We start from the raw sequence: 19,050 nt of genomic DNA, 5'->3' as shown, positions 1-19,050 counted from the left end.
CGTTATTTATCCGGCCCGGCACTTATTTTTTTTATTTCCAATTCACTTAACCTCCAACGAGGAATTTCCTGAAACTTGAAAAACCTCGGGTCCGCACGTCGCAGGAACGGAATCGCAAACGTGTCCCCGCCCCTGGAGAAACGTCAATTTTGATTTCCATCGATTTTCTAGTAGCACGGTTGGGTTTGAATATTTTAAATAAGTGCTCTCTTCGCAGTAAGAAAAAACTTTTAAGAGATTGCATTATATGTATGTTATATATTTGGATACGCGTATAACATGAAAGAAGATAACATCTGTGGAAAAAAATCCCGATTGTTACTCAACCGATCCTGGTTTTTCGCCGAAATAATTCGCCGATTAATTATTGCGTTTGGGCTTTGGAGTTAATCTTGTGTGACCGATAACCGGTGTCCGCTGGCGCATTGTTCACTCTGTCGACGAGTAAAATTGAGTTCGACGACTGGCTGCGAATCTCATCTGGCGGGCGTTCGAATTCAAACCGAAACAGGCATCTTCTTGTCGACCTATTTTGCAAGTGTCGTCGGTGCGCCGGGCTAATTTGTCAGTTGTCGAGTTAGCGTCCTCCCTAGGGGATTTCCCTACCGGAGGCGTATTCCGGCCCCGTCGGGACGGTAATCAACCGGTGAATATCTGAACTGCAGCCTCCGAACTCGCCCCTTTGCCCCGCTCATTTATAAAGAAGAGGCTACCTCGAGACAGGAGGCCCGATTGATTTATTTCCCACTCCAGCCACGAATTTTCTCACCACGATCCCTGCATTGTTTTTATTTCGACACCGAAAAGTCTGCGTTATTGGCTCGGATGTTGAAATACTGAAGTAGAATATTGTAAACCTTCAATCGATGTAACTTTAAATAAAATAAAGACACATGATATTTTAAATAAAATAAAATAAAAAGCCATATATAATTATAGACGATTAGTGAAAAGTCTCTATGATGATGTAGAAAACCAAATATGCGCTTGTCTTATTTTAGAAACAGAAAGCGTGAGATAAGCGGCTAAGAAGGACAAGCCTAAAGTTAAACTTCCCGGTAAACATGGGTATGTAGGGACAATGCTTCACCCTTTTCCTGAGCTCCGAGAAAGCGAAAACAGAGAGAGGATATTCCTGAAAAACGGCAGTCAGTGTTCCGTGGCACGTGGCAGGTGGATTCCCTCTGTTGTCACAAGAACGGCTCGTGCGAGCGTGCCACTTTTCTCGTGGCGGATTTCGGAGGCTTTGTAGTTCATCCATTTCCAGGCTTGAGAACCCTGTCTCTCCCCTCCCGTGCATTATTTAAATAAACAAGAGAAGCGGCGGGGGAGATTGGCTGCCGCTCTTGTACAACCGTCTATCCCGTCTTCTCTTTCTTTCTCCATAATAAATGCGCTCCTCTCAGTTTCTCCCCCTCTACTTTCTCTCGTTTCCTCTCTCACCGGAATCCATCCTCTCTCCCCTCGTCGTTCTTGCACGTTCGAGCGCGTTCTCAAAATGTTACAGTGACGCACAATTATCCCTCCCACGAGAAGACGCGGCGCGAAAGCCTTGTACAAGTGACAGGCAAGGGGGTGCCCTGTAACGGGAGGAGTCATCCCCTGCACCTTGTAATGAATTTTAAATTGGCCCGCATTCATAATACAGTCCCGTTGACAGTCGGGATGAACCGGAGATGACAAAGTAAAACGGCCCGAGTTAATATTTCCGGGCGCGTGCGCCACGAATTATGTACCTCGCGACGACGAGGACGACGACGAGGACGAGGACTACAATAACGACGATAGTCGAATCCGGATAGAAGCTCGAGATAAAGAGACGAGCGAAATTGTTTCGATACATAATGCTATCTGCCGCGTACGATCGCGAAATATAACAGCGTTCTCGACCCCCCTCTTCCTCCCCCGTCCACCCCGCACGTTCGCAGACCGATCGTAGGATCAGCAATTAGCCGCGTTCCCCGTACAAAGCTATGAGAGATGACTGCGAGCGGCCCCGCCCGAGCGTGACGCGTTGTCGCACGCTTTCATCGCGGGATTCAGTAATTAGCAATTTTTGCATAAAGCCCCGATAACATCGCGACGTCGGCCCCGGTATAATCTCGGTCCTCGGACCGACCTTACCGAGCCCGCGGAATTATTTCTTATCACCAGCGCGATCGCACCTCTCGTCGTCGGCGACTCGTTTCCCTGCGTTACGCATTTTTTTCGCGACCGTAATTTATATCGGACGCGGGATCGAATCAAATTGCCGTCCTCAAGGCGAATTTATGAAGAAATAATCGCATGCATTTACGATGATAGTAATAATTTTCATCGCAATAAAGTATGCTTGATTATGCACGTATAATTTCGTGAGTTCGATGAACGCGGCACTGCCAAAGTTGCATCGCACATTCCAAAAACCAAGCTCATTTATCGACAGTTTGTTAACAATTGTATAACGAAAATAATAATAAATATTATTTAGAAAAGATGAAAGGATGTTTAAGGATGTTTTCTATGTACAATCTCAAAAAGTAGCTGAAAATCAATATTGATGAATATATCCACTTTTGGTGTATTTTGAGTATGAGAAATTGTGTAGAATATTACAATTTGATCTTAGCTACAGTGCAGAGACGTATTTTTTAATATTTATTGCGTTTTTACTGAAATATTCCGAATTTTGTTAATCGAAATGATTAACTTTTGGCAGAGAATTTCGCCTTGTGACAGATACATGAGATGGCTAACTTAATTGAATTATATTTAATATCTTTTTAATCAGTTAGTATTTGCATAATATTATTTGACCAAATATTTCCTCTGTATGTAAACTTTTGCAAATTTTAAAATTCTGAATATTATTTTCATGTGTTTTTATCATTTGAAGCGACGTGGGTACGTTTCCCATAAGAACACATATTAATTCGGTGCAAATTAAAATCTTTATAACTTGTGAACGCTTTAGTGAATCGATTTAAAAATTATACTGAAGATTCTAAAGATATGTAAGGACATTCTATACAATTTTCATTAAATTGTCAATATTTTGAATAGGTACAAAACATCCTTAAATAACTTATATTTGCAAATTATATACAAATATAAGCTAATATAAAATAAGTGTATAATTATATTTGACTGTTCGATCGTGTGCGTAAATAATTGCGCTCTGTATTTGAGAATGCAAATTTCAATCTAACTAATCAAACCACGCAAAATCTAAAATTTAGAATTAGATGAATTAAATCAATTCTTAAATATATGCACCTTTTTTGCGTATTTCTCTTCTTCATTTCACATCAAGCATTCGATTAATATGTTGCAAGGTAAAGTTACCTAGTCGCCGCAGTTGTATCGAAGGTTTCAGTTTGACGTGCATAAACCACGAGCAATTCGTAGTACGAAGGCACCGGACGGAGTCTTACAAGTGCTGTCTTGGGAGTCTCGCGCAGTCATTGCACATGCAGCCGCGCGATCCCGCGAGACGAATCAACCGAATTGCTGCGGGGAGGACGAGTTCTCTCCTCGAATCCTGGACGAACTCTGAACGTTCACCGACCTGTGGCGCGCACTGTGGCGGAAGAAACCGGGACACACAGGTAGACGCCTCGAGACGCGCGAGTATTACACGCCATCGAAAATAGACGGCTAGCCATGTGGGCAACATCGCGGTTCCCGTATCGATAAACAGTACTCAACCCTCGGTCCGAAAAACCTCGTTATCTGCCACTTCTTTGATCTCTCTGTCGACCCCGAGATCTCTCTTGCCGTCGCTCTTTTGCTCTGTCTCGATCAAAGGTGGTCGCGTTATCCTTCAGATAAATTCTTCCAAGTCTTAATCAATGTCTATTTCTGCGTTCGCCGGAGATATCGATAGTGTCGTAACCGTATTTTCCGCAAAGCAACGAATTATTTATAGTTAACCCGTATACGAATTTAACATTTCAAGTAGTGCTACTATAACAACATTTCAAAATACACATAAATGCATTTTATCAGGAATTGTATTCTAAAATTTTCCAATATCACATTAACATAATGCATCATTGGAAGAACTACCTCTTTCGAGGAATACACGCATACGGTAATGCCAAAATGTCTCGAAGGCAGACGATCAAACTTTCCTCGACGTCTCTCGATGTCGGCTGCATCCAAGGGGTCGGCGAAGAGGAAGGGATGCTGTTAACTCGGTGGGTTTTCTTGCGAGTTCCCTTCTGGTATCTGCAGGTGGATGTTGAGTCAGTGATACTACCAGAAGGCACTTGGAGAGCCCCCGGGCCACTCCGAGTCTGTAAGTTAGCCGCGTACAATTACCATACATCTCCGTGGCCGTAACTCCCGACGCCGTTACAGCGCCCGGACGAGAGCTATGGATGGATATCCCAACTTGCGAGACCGAGCGGCGTCTCGGGAAACATCTGTACGGTCAAATTGAAACTGAACGAGGCGAACGGGCGCGGTGAATATTGTCAGAATACGCGGCCAAGTATCCAACAAAACCGGAAACGGAGCTGTCGGATTCGACGATACAACCTACTGGAAAATTTCTTCCTAAAGTGTCATATTAATCGCGTAATAAATTTATCTAGATTGTCTTGAATCTCATCCCATAAATAAATTATTTGATGCTTAGATAATTTTATATATTTTTTATATTGTACGCTGCTATTGTATATGAAATATCATTTTTTAAATGTTATCTTTATAGCATTTTGACCAAGGAACCTTGAATATTTATTATTTCGAGAAATAATTGAAAGAAGCAACGTAGATTGTTATTTAGATAAATAGTTGCCAAGTTGTAAGGTGATTCCTCACAAATACCAGATGTCCTGTAAAAAAAATGCCAGATTTTTAATGCAAATTTTTAATTTTTAACTGATTTAATTGCATGTTTGCTCGATGAATCATGACTATTGGAACTGGTGATTTTAATCGCGCTGGAAACAGTCGTGATCGTATTTGCTTCCTACGATCGATAATCGTCGGTCTGACGTTTAAGTCTTTTGCCACCAGTAGAACATTATCTATCAGGCTTACTATCTGACCTGGATTTAGATACTCAGTCACGTAACTATCAGTGAATTTTCTTTCTATCTTTTCAAGTCATTGTGAAAATTTTCATAAATTTTACATCTTTTCACTTTGAAAGAAAATTTATGGATAGAAAACGGCACATTTTAAATATCCTGCATTGTAATGAAAAATTTTCAGCGCTCTTTCTGTTCCTCAAATATGCAGAAACATAACTTTCGATGAATATAAAAGAGAAAATGTTGGAATCTTTGTTGCAAGATGACAATAATGAAGGTGTTTCCGGCAAATGCTTAAGTGAGTCCGTCATTAAAAAGATAAACAAAGAAATCCTTGCAACACAACCCTTTCGTACGACCTTATAAATGTCAGTGGAGCCGCCGAATCTGTCACCCTGACGGCTTGCGGTTTTTTTTTCTCGGGCTAAACTGCCGAGGGAGCGTCGTCCGTCCCGGCGTAGGGTGAGATTTAAAACAATTACAAGAAGCCGCGGCAAGAAGAAGAGGGGAGCTAATCTTGAGGGCGGTTTAATTAAAAGTGGTGCCAACTGACGGGTATGCCCATCGATCAACACCGCCGTCTTCGCGTTTACGGCGTCGTTTCGCAGCGTTCCACGATTCTTCCGTCAAACAATCAGCCTGTCTTCTCGCAGAGGGAAGTACATAATTTCGCCGAAAACGAGCACGAGTTATTAAATGTCAGCAAATTGTGAACTATACTTCTTCTTGTCATTTTCTTGTTTTTCTTCCTCTTTTGCGAGAGTTATGGATTAATTTTTCATTAGACGACTGCGCACGGAAGAAACTAAAATATTAAAGTACAAATTTGTCAGAAGAGATAAGTATAAAAGATGCTGGAATTAAAAAGCATATGATAAAGCAGAAAATGAAATGTTTTCAAAAAGAACTCGTAATAAATTACAAGATAGAAATTATTGATTTCAGATTAGAACTTAATTTTCCAAGTACGCATTCTCAAAAAATACAACATAAAAACTTATAAATATTAAAGATTATTGAATTTATGTCTTATAAATATTGAAGATTATTGAATTTATGTCTCGTATAGATATTAAAAAGCAATTATAATTATTTTTTTAATATTTATAAGAAACATAAATTCAATAATCTTCAAGAGGCGCGTTACATTAAGAGATTTAATATTTATTATATGTATACTCCCTCTAATCGAAAGAAATAAAAATCAATTCCAAGTATGCGCAATTATATATAACTAATAATTATTAAATAGATAATAAACGTTCTCGCGTGACCATCGCTCGTGATACGCGGCTGAGAAAAATCCGTGACGGGAGAGCCGAAGGGGACGCGAGGATGTCTTGGAATCCGGAATATGTCTGACGGAAACACGCATCAAGAACGGGCAAACTCCCTCGCTCGGCATCTCCGACTCGATTGGTATGTGTCGAGAATGTCCACCGGGTGACGTTTTAACGCCCTGTCACTCCGTCGGGCCCCGCGTGCCGAAGTATCCCTTCGGGACATTCCACCGTCCGCGAGAGTTTCCCGAGCCGAAGATTCGGAGGACGGATGCCCGATCATAGCTCGCTCGACTGAAGCAGGAATTGCATCCCGTTCAGCCGAATTCAACCGCTCGACTTCCGGTTGGTAAACTTGTTACGCGCAATACACGTGTCATAGACTGCTTTTTCGTTCGTGCTAAACGTCTCGCGTGTTTACACATTTACAAAAGTGAAAAAAGGTAAATGAAGAATGAGTAAAATACAGGATCATTCTTATCGATCTCCATCTTGAACGAATGAATTGTGCGAACGGAAACAATACGCGCTGCTCAGACAAACAAATACAATCACGCGGCCGCTTTCGCGTCCTCTTATCGCGCGCGTGAGACCTTTCACATCCGCCGTAACAGACAATAACTCGCGGAATATATCAATTCTAATTGACGAGCGCGCTAATAAATCAATGCAATAAACATTGCCGTGTTCGCTCTCGTTTAGCATGAAAATTATGGGCGAGCGCGCGCTATTTATACGAGACTTGGCGATCAATCTCCCCGATCGCGTAAAGATAGACACTCTTTCAGCGAGACATAAAATTCGCAGTCACCGCTTCTTCGTTTGATCTTGATCCACGTGCGTCAAGAGCGCCGAAAGGGGATAAGAACCGATGAAAAACGATAGATAGCACGTACAAGGGAGCGACGAGAGGATCGTGGGACCTCGCGTGTATCGCGGTCATCCCTCGTCTCGCGCTCGGAGAATTTATATTCGTCGTCCCCCTGCTGCCGTTCTAACTAGTCCACCCACTTACTTACCTACAGACCTAAGGAACTTGCGGCAGGGTCAGACTGGGGCCGAGACACCCTTAAAATATCACCTATCCACTTCGTATCCGCTTTTATCGTGTTTGCGACTTGCCATTCTCATGCTTTTTTTTCTTCTCTTGTTTCAGATCGGGCGATTTGCAATCGGCACGTAAAAGAAGATTTGCATATCCATATCTAGCGAGTTTTAGTCGCGATAGATGAGATATCGAAATATGCGGAAGAGCCAGAATGAGAATAATGGGCGTTTATTTAATAATTATTCATTGCTGTTATTGATTTGTGTGGACGATGAAAAATTACTATTATAATTTTCTTATAAAATATCATAAATATTGTAACAATACTATAACTTAGAATATTATTATATTAAATATTGTAATTCAATATTTTATTTTATTATAATCCTATCCACTTTTTTCCTTTCTGATATGACATTTCAGACCAATCGCTTTGGTGAGCACACAATAAAGAAAATCGATATAAGATTCTTTTATCTTTTAATTAGATTTTTTAATCTAATTAAAATTAAAAATATTAATTAACACATTTTTACATATTTTGAATACTTACCTAACTTATTAAATCTCAATAACTATTTTGATAAATATACAAAAAAATATCGTAAAAGCATATATTTTACGATCAATTCGTGATCTAGCTATCGATGTTTTTTTATGTATTTCCAATATAAAACTAATCTGGAGGTTATTCTCAAACCGTCCGAACTCTGTTAGCGATTCCTGCTTTAAGATTAGCTTTTAGACGATATGCACGTGCGAATAGTGGCTTAGGAAGCGGGGTTTCCGATGGATTTATGATCATCCAGGGGCACAGGAGGAAATGCAAATCGGAAGACATCGTCGACAGTGCCGTGCGTCCCTCGAATCACCAAATCAATAAATCGATAATCCTGAATCGACAAGCGAATAACTTTACCGAAGAATTCTAGAACAGAGATAAAAATTTTTTAGGCAGATATTAGTATATTTACAAGTCATAAGGAAAAATTATATAAAAAAAATAAAAACTAATAATAAAAACAAAAATATATAATAAATATATATAAAATATGTAATAAAAGATAACAGATAGTTGTGAAATTAATTCATGTAATACTAACTAAAATGTATTTATATAAAAAATATATTTAATAAATAGAAACATATTAGAAATACATAAATATAATGAATTGTATTATTCCATGTCCCACAAATCCCTTTGATATAAAATAAAGTTTTATTAAATATTTTTTATTATACATTTATATGCTAAATGTAGGAAACTCGTATGTACGATTACTTTTAATAATACATTTTTAAAATACTTTTTTAAAGTTCATGTATTTTTCATTAAAATTCTATATTGCTTCTTTTATTTAGAAAAAAAGCGAATATTAAAGATTGAAATTTCTAATAGTGAGAGATTAATTAATCCGCCGACAAATTTAAATTAATGCAAGAGATAGTCGGCGTGGATTAGGTTTCGCACATTTAATTAATTTTTCTATTACGTCGTTGCATGTGCGCGATGTGTCCTGTACAAGAAACGGTGGATCCCAGTAGCCATTCGGCCCCCTTAATATCGTGTAGGTGCTTTAACCGAATAGCTCGTATTACGGGGCCCTTAACGGGCGGCCGTTATACGCGTCCCTCCGGTTTAACGAACCGCAAATGCGTTGTTTTAACGACGTCATTAATATTTAACCAAATATCTGGCCGCTATCTTGCATGACCCACGGCAGTGCGGTCACGAAGACGGTGGGGCTGTTATAGCGCCGCTATGCGATTTACTTAATTTGTACAAGCGGACTTTACCTGAAATTATGATTTCCATTTCATCAACGAATTATGTAGATCGCGATCGTGTCCCGTTCGCGTACCTTCGAGTGACCCGCTATAATTTAGCCATTAGCCGCATATAAGGGGCCTCCGGGATTTAAAACGTTTCATGTTCTGAATTACGTAATGACCTGCGTGTCGTGAAAAGTACACATCCGCATAAGTATAGCGCAGCAAAGAGGTACACTTTCGCGTATCACAATCGGCCGGAGAATTTCTGTGGGAGATTTCTGGGATTCTCCGCAGCAGACAAGTTCGACCGTCGAGAGAATCTCTTGGCAGTCGACACTCGCGCGTCCCTCTTCGCTCTATCCGGACTATGGAATTCCGTGGAAAGTCACAGCTCTTAGCCGGCTCCCTTAATTGCGCCTATTTATGCCCCTTTGCTTCCGTTCCGTCGAAAAGAAGTACGTGACATGTTTATAAAGAGATAGAACGGGAGGAGAACACGCGACGAAGCGGGACAAGGAGATCGGGGCACCACTAATGCCCTGTGCCCTCAATCAACCTATCGCACTCTCCCGTACTCTTTCTCGTCTCTCTCACGCGTATCGTTTCTCTATCTCTTCCTTCTCTCTCTCTCTCTCTATCTCTCTCTTTCTATCTATCTTCTCTTCTTGTTCGCAACGGCAGCCCCTGCATCTCAGGAGCGTATTGATCTTTGGGGGCGCTTTGATCTACCAAAGGGTCTATCCCTCGACTACCCGTACCCATCCCCGATCTATCCTTCATTCCCTTCATCCACGACACGCACACGAGCGCCCCACACCCCCAGTCCAAGTTCGCTCTCGCTCGGTCCGGCGTCTAAGTTTATCAGAGAAAGTTTCTTTCCTCTCTGTAGCTCCGCGACAGTAGCGGTCGCCTAATTAGAAAAATGAGTTAGCGCTCGAAACGCGTTAGTTAACGAAGCTCGACTATGTAGCGTAGACAGAAATCCAGCTGAACTCGCAAGCAGAGTTGTGCGGAAAGTTGTACCTCCGCACAACTCTCGAAGCTCGTTCCGAGATATCTCGAGAGGTTGATATCTCGTGATATTCGACTGAAATTTTAATTACAAGCGATGTTAGTCATTGTTAAAATGTTGTAATACGTTAATCGTAATTAAATGATTGTAATATATTTTATGCAATGTATATAAAAATAATATAAATAAATATTTACCAAGATAATATATAATATATAAAATATAATATAATATAATATATAAAAGTAACTAAGTATTTGTAGAACATTATAACAGAAATAAATGTTTCCAAATGTCGAGTTCTTTAATTGTTTGAAAATAGGAAACGATTTGGATATTTAATATATTCTTGATGCGAAGAAAATATATTTCAATGAATAGTGACCGATCCTTTGATAATTTGTAACCACAGCAGCAACCCTCTTGAAAAAGGGCGATTTAAAGTAATTTTAGGTAGAATCGTGCACAAGTCCATAGATCACGACGTTCGGTGTGAGAATATTTAGGGAGCTAATTGCCGATATATTTTATTACAATTGCGTGGGCGCAATTCCCGTAAATTCCTTCTGTCGGATGTCTCTGCACTCTAACTTTCGACAAATTCCCCCACCATCGCTCCCTCGCTCATTTCGCTTCGTTTCTAATTAAGCGTGTTGGCTTTCAACTGCCAAAACTAGAAATAACGATGAGAATACTGAGAAGAATATTGTCCTAATATCTCCCGCTCTTTCTCCTTCTGTTTTGTTTCCTAAGTGAATTATGATACGAACCATTTTTATTTTCTAATTTGTTTTTATTTCGATGTCCACTTTTATAATATAACTATTAATCTTTAAACTATTCTTATTATTTATATTCAGTAAGATGTATAATTGCATTTATTGTACTACAATCGTTATCTAGATAATTCTTTTGCGCCCCCGAAACAGAATGTTAAGATAAATAGAGTATTAGGCTAAAGTTCCAGGTATCGTTCCAAATGTCGGATTTAGATATGACGATTCTCCGAGCTTTTATCCGAGAAATGTGGCCGCTATTAATTTCAAGACCGAAGATTTCACGGACGAGTGGATACGTCCCTAAAAGACAGACAGCAGCTGGAGGAGATTTCGTGCCGCGTTCGTGACCGACATTAGTAACTCTTTTTTTCGAGATACCACAGCGCCACTTTTCTTCTACCTTTGTACGATCGTCATAACGATCGGCCTTGCCAAATGCCTCCGACGAAACGTTGAGGATTGTTTTCGTGTTGAGTCCCACGGAAATCAGTAAGGAACGCCACCCCGGGGAAAATTTTCTTCGCAATTAGATCCAATTACGTATCACCAAGGAGATTTGAACTGCCGCCAATTATGCCGGCCACGAATAGGTAGTTAACCGGCCGGTAAATATTTCTAAAGCTGCACGCATCTTTAATTAAGGACCACGCCAGCAGAAAACACGAAACTCGAAGTTAACTTGATAGCTCTATGATTTTCGTATAAACCAGAGCCGGTAAAAGAATTTTGCTTTAGATATTTACATAAATTGATATAAATTTAAATATATATATTGTGTATTTGTAATCAATTTAAAACATTTTATTGCACATTAATTATCGAAAAAGACACAATATATTAATAAATTATATATATAATATATAAATTTTATAATTATATACAACAAATTAAATAGAAATACTACGATTTGTGATATAAATGATCGAACACTTGATAATTAAGATAAAAAAATCACACTCGATGTAATTTAAGATTCGTTCAATCGGCGGCTGACTATGTCTCGTTATTATCTCGGTAATTAAACTCTACAAGATTCGACGACACAGCCGGAGGGCAAGTTCTCAAGTTCGCGTTTGTAGCAGCTAAATGCGTTTGACAACGGATGCTCGTGTCTCCCCTTGTCGCTTGTTTCAGCCTTGAGGCATACATTCTAAGACCAACGCGACAAGATAATCGTGACAACGTTTGCACAAGGAAATCCGCTTTAATTTTATTATCAATATTCTAATTGCAAGGTATTTTCAATATTCACTTAACGCTCGTTGATATGTTATATATGTATTATTATTATTAAAGTTATTAAATTATTAAATTGAAATTATTAAATTATTATTAATTTTAAGATATTAAAAATTTGTAAAAATGTATGTGTTATACATTAATTTATGAGATTATACAATAATATAAAAAACTGTATAATTATTACGTTAAATTAGGTAAAATTATGATAAAATAGTACATTGTAGATTAAATCTTCTTATTCGCTATGACTAGATTAAATCTCTTTATTCGCTTGACTAATGTGTATATTGACTGGTTGATATACATAATATTTGAAGAACACATATAATATAAATTGTAAATGGCTGTTTGCCGTCAGTCATCGTGTTTTCCGTAAGACGATTCATGGCCGAGTATCACGAATGGTATTTGATTCGGAAGGGTTTTCATAGTGCACAAATCCCTATGGGAAATTCTTGGCAAATAAAGGAAAACCGGACAACAACTGACCCTTGGACCGTTGACGCGAACCTAAGTTTGCTCCTAATATTAATTTAATAACGTCGAACGCGAACAATTGACAGGCAATAACAGCCGGGCAATCAGACGACGTCCGTCCAGGGTAGTTAGGAGCCCTCTCGGCATGTGTCGGGCTGGAAAAAGATCCGAAAAAGTCGATCGACAAGGAGGAGAAAGAGAGAGCGGACGCGGAGAAAAGCCTAGCAACCCTTTCACGAAATGTCATTCGGGGCAGCAAGTGCCTTCGCTGCCATACAATGGCAGTTGTTGTTCTTGTTGATTTCATCGCACGTTCACGACCCTCCGGGAATCGAGAAGGGGTTTGAGCGACATAAGGATTTAAGGGGCGACCACGGACGCGGCTATTATTTCTGAGAAGCCTACGGACTCCACAGGATTGCGAGGGTGATCTTGGCTCGTTCACGAACCCTATTGCAAACAGAAAAACGCGACTCGCACGTCGATTCCTCGCCTTTCTTCGCTTGTTTCCTACAAGTTGCTATTTTAGTCTTGAATAAACAAGCTATTGTAATGTAACATTTTTACTATATAATCGATATAATCGATATAACAAAGATATATTTTTGAATCTTTAAAAATCAATATTTTTACACTTTCTTATAATAATATTCAACACATTAGTAATCTTAAAATTTGTCTTTAGCAATTAAATATTATTAAATTATTAAGTTATAAACTTTGTTAAATTAAAAATCATATTTTAAATAAATTCTTTGGCGAATAAATAACAAATTAACTTTAAATGAATAATAAAAATTTATTATTTAATTCCACTTCAACAGCTTGTTCATTATCGATTGCTTGAAAATGAGAAACTATACGTCTCGATAACTGAGAAAAAAGTCGAGCAAGCACATTGCCGTTTAGACATCTCAACAGTGTCTCGGAACGTTTTTAAAAAGCGGCGCGGCATAAATCATTCGAGCGGGCGCGCGATGGAGGAGGCGTCGGTGGAAAAAATAGGTTCGCGGGACTCGAGAGAGGGACCGTCATTCCGCGCGGCGACGGTATAAATATTTTAAAGTCCCGAATTAAGACGAGATGATAAAGCGCTTCCGAGTGCACCCGGCTTCTGGCTACTATCAGAAACGGCGGCTCTTGTGGCGCGGGACTTAAGCCACCCTAATACCCCGCTATCTGACCTCCTCGCGTGTCCGTTCTCCGCTCTTCCTCCCATCCCCTTCCTCCTTAGTAACGTGTCTCTCCGTCGTTCTCGTTCGATCCATGCGAGCGGTGTCTTCTCGAGAGCCGTCAATCTCGAGTGACGGTACGAGAAGCGCCGCTCGAGCGGGGGATTAAATGGAACGTCGCTTCTCTCTCGAAACGACTGCTGGACGTCTCTTGACGTCAACGAGAGCCGTGCAGGAGCGTGCGATCCGCGTTCGAGGGCGTCTCGTTCGCGTGATTATACGAGGAATTTTATTCGCGTGCCGAGGTCGTCGCGAGCTGACCCTTCTCTGACGAGAAAAGAGCGTGTCGGCTGTGGCATTTCAAATTGTTTGTATCGTAGCGCGATAACGGTGGAGATATGATTTCTCGATGAGGTGATAACATCGGACGTGATTTTTCACAGTTCCATAAGATCGGATACGGTCTGCTATACCACATCGAGAATTTAGACGTATGAATTATGCTAGAATAAATGTAATTACACACATACACAAATTATCTGCCTGTCGAGCAGCTTCGGTCTTTAAATCGACCGTCAGCTACGCAACATGTTATACGCCAAACGTTGCTCGCGCATCACAGAGTAAATGCTCTGACACGAGCAACAGTCGTTCTGGTTTATTTATTGGATTGCGTTGCGCAGTTACCAAGAGTGCCTTTAATTTAAAAGACGTAGGGAGCGATGTGGTCTATCCCAACCGTCGAGAGTCGCTTTACGATTTGTTTATTGCAAGATTCCACGCGCGAAAAAAAAAAGATAAAACAAAGAGAAAGAGGGGAAGACTGAAAAATTAGCGTACACGGCCCTGAAGAAGAAGTTGCAGACACGCGTCGGGGGCTTGCGACCGTATGTTGGCGATAACGCGTATCCGTTGTGGCTCTCCTCTCGTCTTCCCTCTCTTTCCCTCCTCGTAGGCCGACCAGAAATATCCTACGACCATAGATAGACGGTTAGGTTGCGACTCGACCGCTGATCTCGCGAAATTATCGGCCACTTCTCGCGCCGACGAAGACGAGAAGCGGATACCTTCACAAAGTCTGCTGATCAGCCGGCTTTCACGGCAAGGATATTATTACGCGCGGGTTTCGCGCGCGGAAACGGGAATCCAGTTTGCGAAAATGTCCAGCCCATTCGTATCCATCGCAAGCATGTCGCTCCAAGCGGGGTTTATTAACATCGATTATACACTCGTAATTAGCTTCCTTTCTCTATATTTATAACATTATAATTAACTTTACAATATGTAAAAAATCGCGGCAAGAAATTACCAAGTCTTAATGAATTACAACTGCTGATTTTTAATAGGGCGACATCCACCTCGCTTTTTGCATTGATACATCATCGAATAAAATTACTCGAGAGGCAATCAACGATTTTCTAACGTGTTTTATCGTATTGTTTTATGTAATATATTTATTAATAGTTCAGTATAATATTATTGTTTCATATAATGAAGACGCAGATGTATTAACGCGTATTGATGCGAATTTAGAGAAAGTCCAGGCGGAAATGTTCATTCTCATGTATGCCTGCAAGCTCCTCAATCAGTATGGTAAATTGCATCTCGTTCAGGAATTCGTCGAATAGAGCAATCCGGCAATTATGCCCTTCTAGCAATATTTCGCGATGTTAGTTTATTTCTGATAAACATAGAACGATCTATCGCGAACAAGCATGAGCTCAGATCGCGGTCCGTATTTACGTACTTTCGAATCGGCGCATTCGCAAGGCGGACGCAAGAAGAGGCAAGCGTAGCGTGATGCGGCATTCGCGAAATTAGTAGCAGCAAATCGATGATCCTGTACGAGGTACAATTCCGATCGTAATCGTAACCCTTCAGGGGAATCTCTTGTCGATGATGGATACAAATATTGTTCGCGCTCGAGTAAGACAATAAAATTCACGAAATAAAATAATGGAACGATCAGATAGATTTAGATTTAATATTCGCTTATTTTACGATTTATTGTAAGTTTGAGAGCGTCATATCTATTTATCTATTTTTTAATCAAAAACAATCTAAATATTATATTAGAAAAAGAAACGAAAGAAGTCAAATGCAATAAATAAAGATGGATAATTACGATTAATATTTTTTCAGTTCGTAATCATATTCTTGATATCAAAGTATTCTTGAAATTGAGTGGATTTAAATATGCAATATTTAATTCAAAGTGACATCAATCCAAAAATAATAAAAGTATGAAAATTGCTCTTCGTGAATCTACATCAATGATGGGATTATACGCGACACGAACTTTGATGAAGGTGATATCGAAACCGCGAGAAGGAAGCACGTTGATTATCGATCACCTACCTTGTACGCTGCCCTTCAATCGACGACAGCAGATTCATCTCGAGTAGGCGTAGCACGGAGTCGGGCGTGCCGGCAGCCTCTATTTACCTACATACCCAGGACCCAGAAAGCGAGAAGAAGATACGGATGCCGGGAGCATCTATCGCGGAGAAGAGCGAGGAGGGCGATAGCTCCCGGTCCCCGTGAAGGAGGAGAGCGCAGCGCAGAGCGGCGTCCACGTAGAGCAGGTAGCAGCAACGGCAAAGATCGTTGGAGCCGCAATCCAGTAGGACGTGCTTTGATGCGCCGTGGTGGCTCGAGATACGTGCGCGAAGATGCTACTTCTTCCGTGTAAGTATCCGGCCGAGCCGAGAGGTAATGCTCGGCCACTGCACACGGCGAGTGTGCATCGAGAGCACATCGCCGGCGCTGCCGCCACCGCCGCCGCCGCCGCGGCTCCGGGAGAGATAATTTACCCTTCAGAAAATAACAGGGTGGCGTAGAGACGCCGATTGGAACGACGTGCACCGTCGATCCCGGCGCACCGTACCGGTCTTCGTACGTAGGCAGGTATGTACTCTTATATGCCCATAGGAAGAAAGAGACGGAGGAGGCAGAACGCTGGGATAGAGCGAGAGAGAGAGCGATGGAGATCGGTAAAAGAGCGGACCCGAGTCCATTCTATATATGGCGTCGACAACTTCGAAGAACAGCGCTGATCCAAGATGCGTGCCAATCGTTCTTAATTCTTAGTCGAGTTAGAATACGCTCTCTTTCGGTTGACCGTCGAAAACAGCACGCTCGTGCGTAGCGATGATGCCGAAGAAGAGGTAGAGTTGTTTCTTTATGTGTTGAGAGAAGTCGGGGATGTGGAAGGTCACACGAGCGGAGGCAAGTAGGGGACTTTCGGATTACTAATAATGACGGCGGCGCGGCTCTTTGTTACATTGTGAGGCAGCAACAAAGAATTTTTTGATTTCTGATTCTATAGTCGAGAGGGTGATTACGCGAGGCAGATGTCACGCGAGATTAGAGCGCGGGAAAAATGGTTGAAGCTACCGGGAACGAAGACACCCGTGGTTAACAATTGACAGGTAGTCATCAGTTATCAACGAGTATCCCTGTGTCATCGTCACTGATGGCGCGCTGCCTGATTGGCAGATGTCAATTTTGTCTAACGTCTTCGGCCGCGTTGAAAAAGCATCCGCGATGAGACTGATTTTTCAACAATTTTTCGTCGTTTTACTCGTAGCTCTTTCCGCGATTCCGCGCACGTGTGTGCTTCGTTTTCTGACTGTGCTAATTTAGGCGACGCGCGAACAGCACTTTACAGAGGAACAAAAAGCAATCGTAGATTAACGTGGTCGTACGATGATCGACGTCCATTAGTATTATTCCGGTGAGGATAGAAGCGCGACTCGCGATCCTTGTCATCGTCACTAATTGTCGTGAAGCGGGCGATCCTGTCGGAGCATCTGGCGATCAAAAGTCGCCGGTCGATGACGGCGATGAGTCCTACGGCGGACTCTGACGGAGCTGATTCTTTTGTTAACGCCAACAAAACCAGCCAACTTATTTGAATATACGTAACGTGTGCACGCTTGCTTTGTCTACACACTTCTACCTTTCCTCCATATACATATATCGTACATATGTATAATATTCTATATAATTCAGATTCGTCATATCCAGCTACTTCTTCATTATTTCAGCTTCCAAGCAACAAACTCCTTCCTTATTAATCATTCTCTCACGCCTACTAGATAATAACAGTCAGCTATCGACGAACGAAATCATCAGGCTTGTCATTCTGTCGATAACATTCAGAGGTGGAAAGTTGCGATGAAAGAAAAAGGATGACGGCGTCAATCATCGTCTCGCGCGATAAGTGACGCTATGCTCTTCGTGATCATTAGCCTTTCGCAATTTGCGACAGTGTTCTTCGTCTGACAGAAGAATTTTGCGAGAAACGTGGATGGGTTCTTCCCTATATGCGTGCCACTAACGGGAACAATGAACTTTCTCTCTCTTTCTCTCTCTCTCTCCTCTCCCATCCGTCTCGCCGGAGCAGAGTACAGCTTCCCTCCCGTCTACCACCCCCGTTCCCGCGCACCCCCATCGCTCTGAGAGACTGCCGTGGAGTCATTCGTTACGAGGCCGCGAACAAGAGCAATAAACGTGTCGGAGTGCAGTAACGGGTGATACGTACGACGCGGGGCCCACGACCTTCGCTTTATAGGTCTACTTCGGCACGACCCCCCCGAGACTCGATTTGTCAACTCGTTAGTGGAACTCGTTTAACCCCGGGGCCACGTTCCGTACCACGAGCGCTGACCGCCTCTCCATATCTCTTTCTCTCTCTCCCTCGTCCCCCTTTTCCATTCTCTCCCCCTCCCTCCCATCGCCTTTCCGCATCTATCTTTCTCCTTTGCTCCCCCGCATCGATAACAGCGCGGTCCTTCCACGTTGTTGGGTACGATCCTCTTCGAGCAAACACGCTTCCCCGTGTCGTTCGAGAAACGTTGCCGGCGTTGCAGTACAGAGAGCGGGAACCAGGGGGGAAGAAGGGAAGGTAGTGCTCCAGTTATAACGGCCCTGGCACGGGTGCCGCGGTGACGGATGTCGGACCGTATCCCATTACATGGGATAGAGAGCCATTGGTCACTCCGACTGAACGTACCTCAAATTGACGAATGGTAATGAGTTCACCTTGTTAAGCGACTACGGTTTCCCCCTTCCCCTCCCGCCTTCCCCTTTTCGCCCATCCTCCGTCACCCTTTCGCTTCTCCTCTCTTCCAGGATCGTTTCTGCGGGAATTAAACCTCGATATCCGCCTAGCGTGTGCACCTGTGCGGCGACGGTGTGAAATGGAAGCGTAAGGACGATTCATTGTCGATGCCGGAATTAAA

At 41.7% G+C, this 19,050-nt stretch overlaps 1 long non-coding RNA gene across 1 annotated transcript in view; it reads right to left on the bottom strand.

Moving 5' to 3' along the window:
• Positions 1 to 7,985: 7,985 nt before the first annotated feature.
• Positions 7,986 to 19,050, bottom strand: part of LOC105252292 — a 43,883-nt gene continuing 32,818 nt past the window's right edge. Inside the window, exon 3 of the long non-coding RNA XR_889282.3 lies at positions 7,986 to 8,277. This is a non-coding gene — a long non-coding RNA (uncharacterized LOC105252292). The remainder of the gene's footprint in view (positions 8,278 to 19,050) is intronic.

This window comes from Camponotus floridanus, unplaced genomic scaffold, assembly GCF_003227725.1.
Source record: "Camponotus floridanus strain SB8 unplaced genomic scaffold, Cflo_v7.5 scaffold76, whole genome shotgun sequence".
Lineage (NCBI taxonomy): Eukaryota > Metazoa > Arthropoda > Insecta > Hymenoptera > Formicidae > Camponotus > Camponotus floridanus.
Note: the sequence above shows the minus strand (reverse complement) of the source record. Positions and strands in the feature narration are given on the sequence as shown.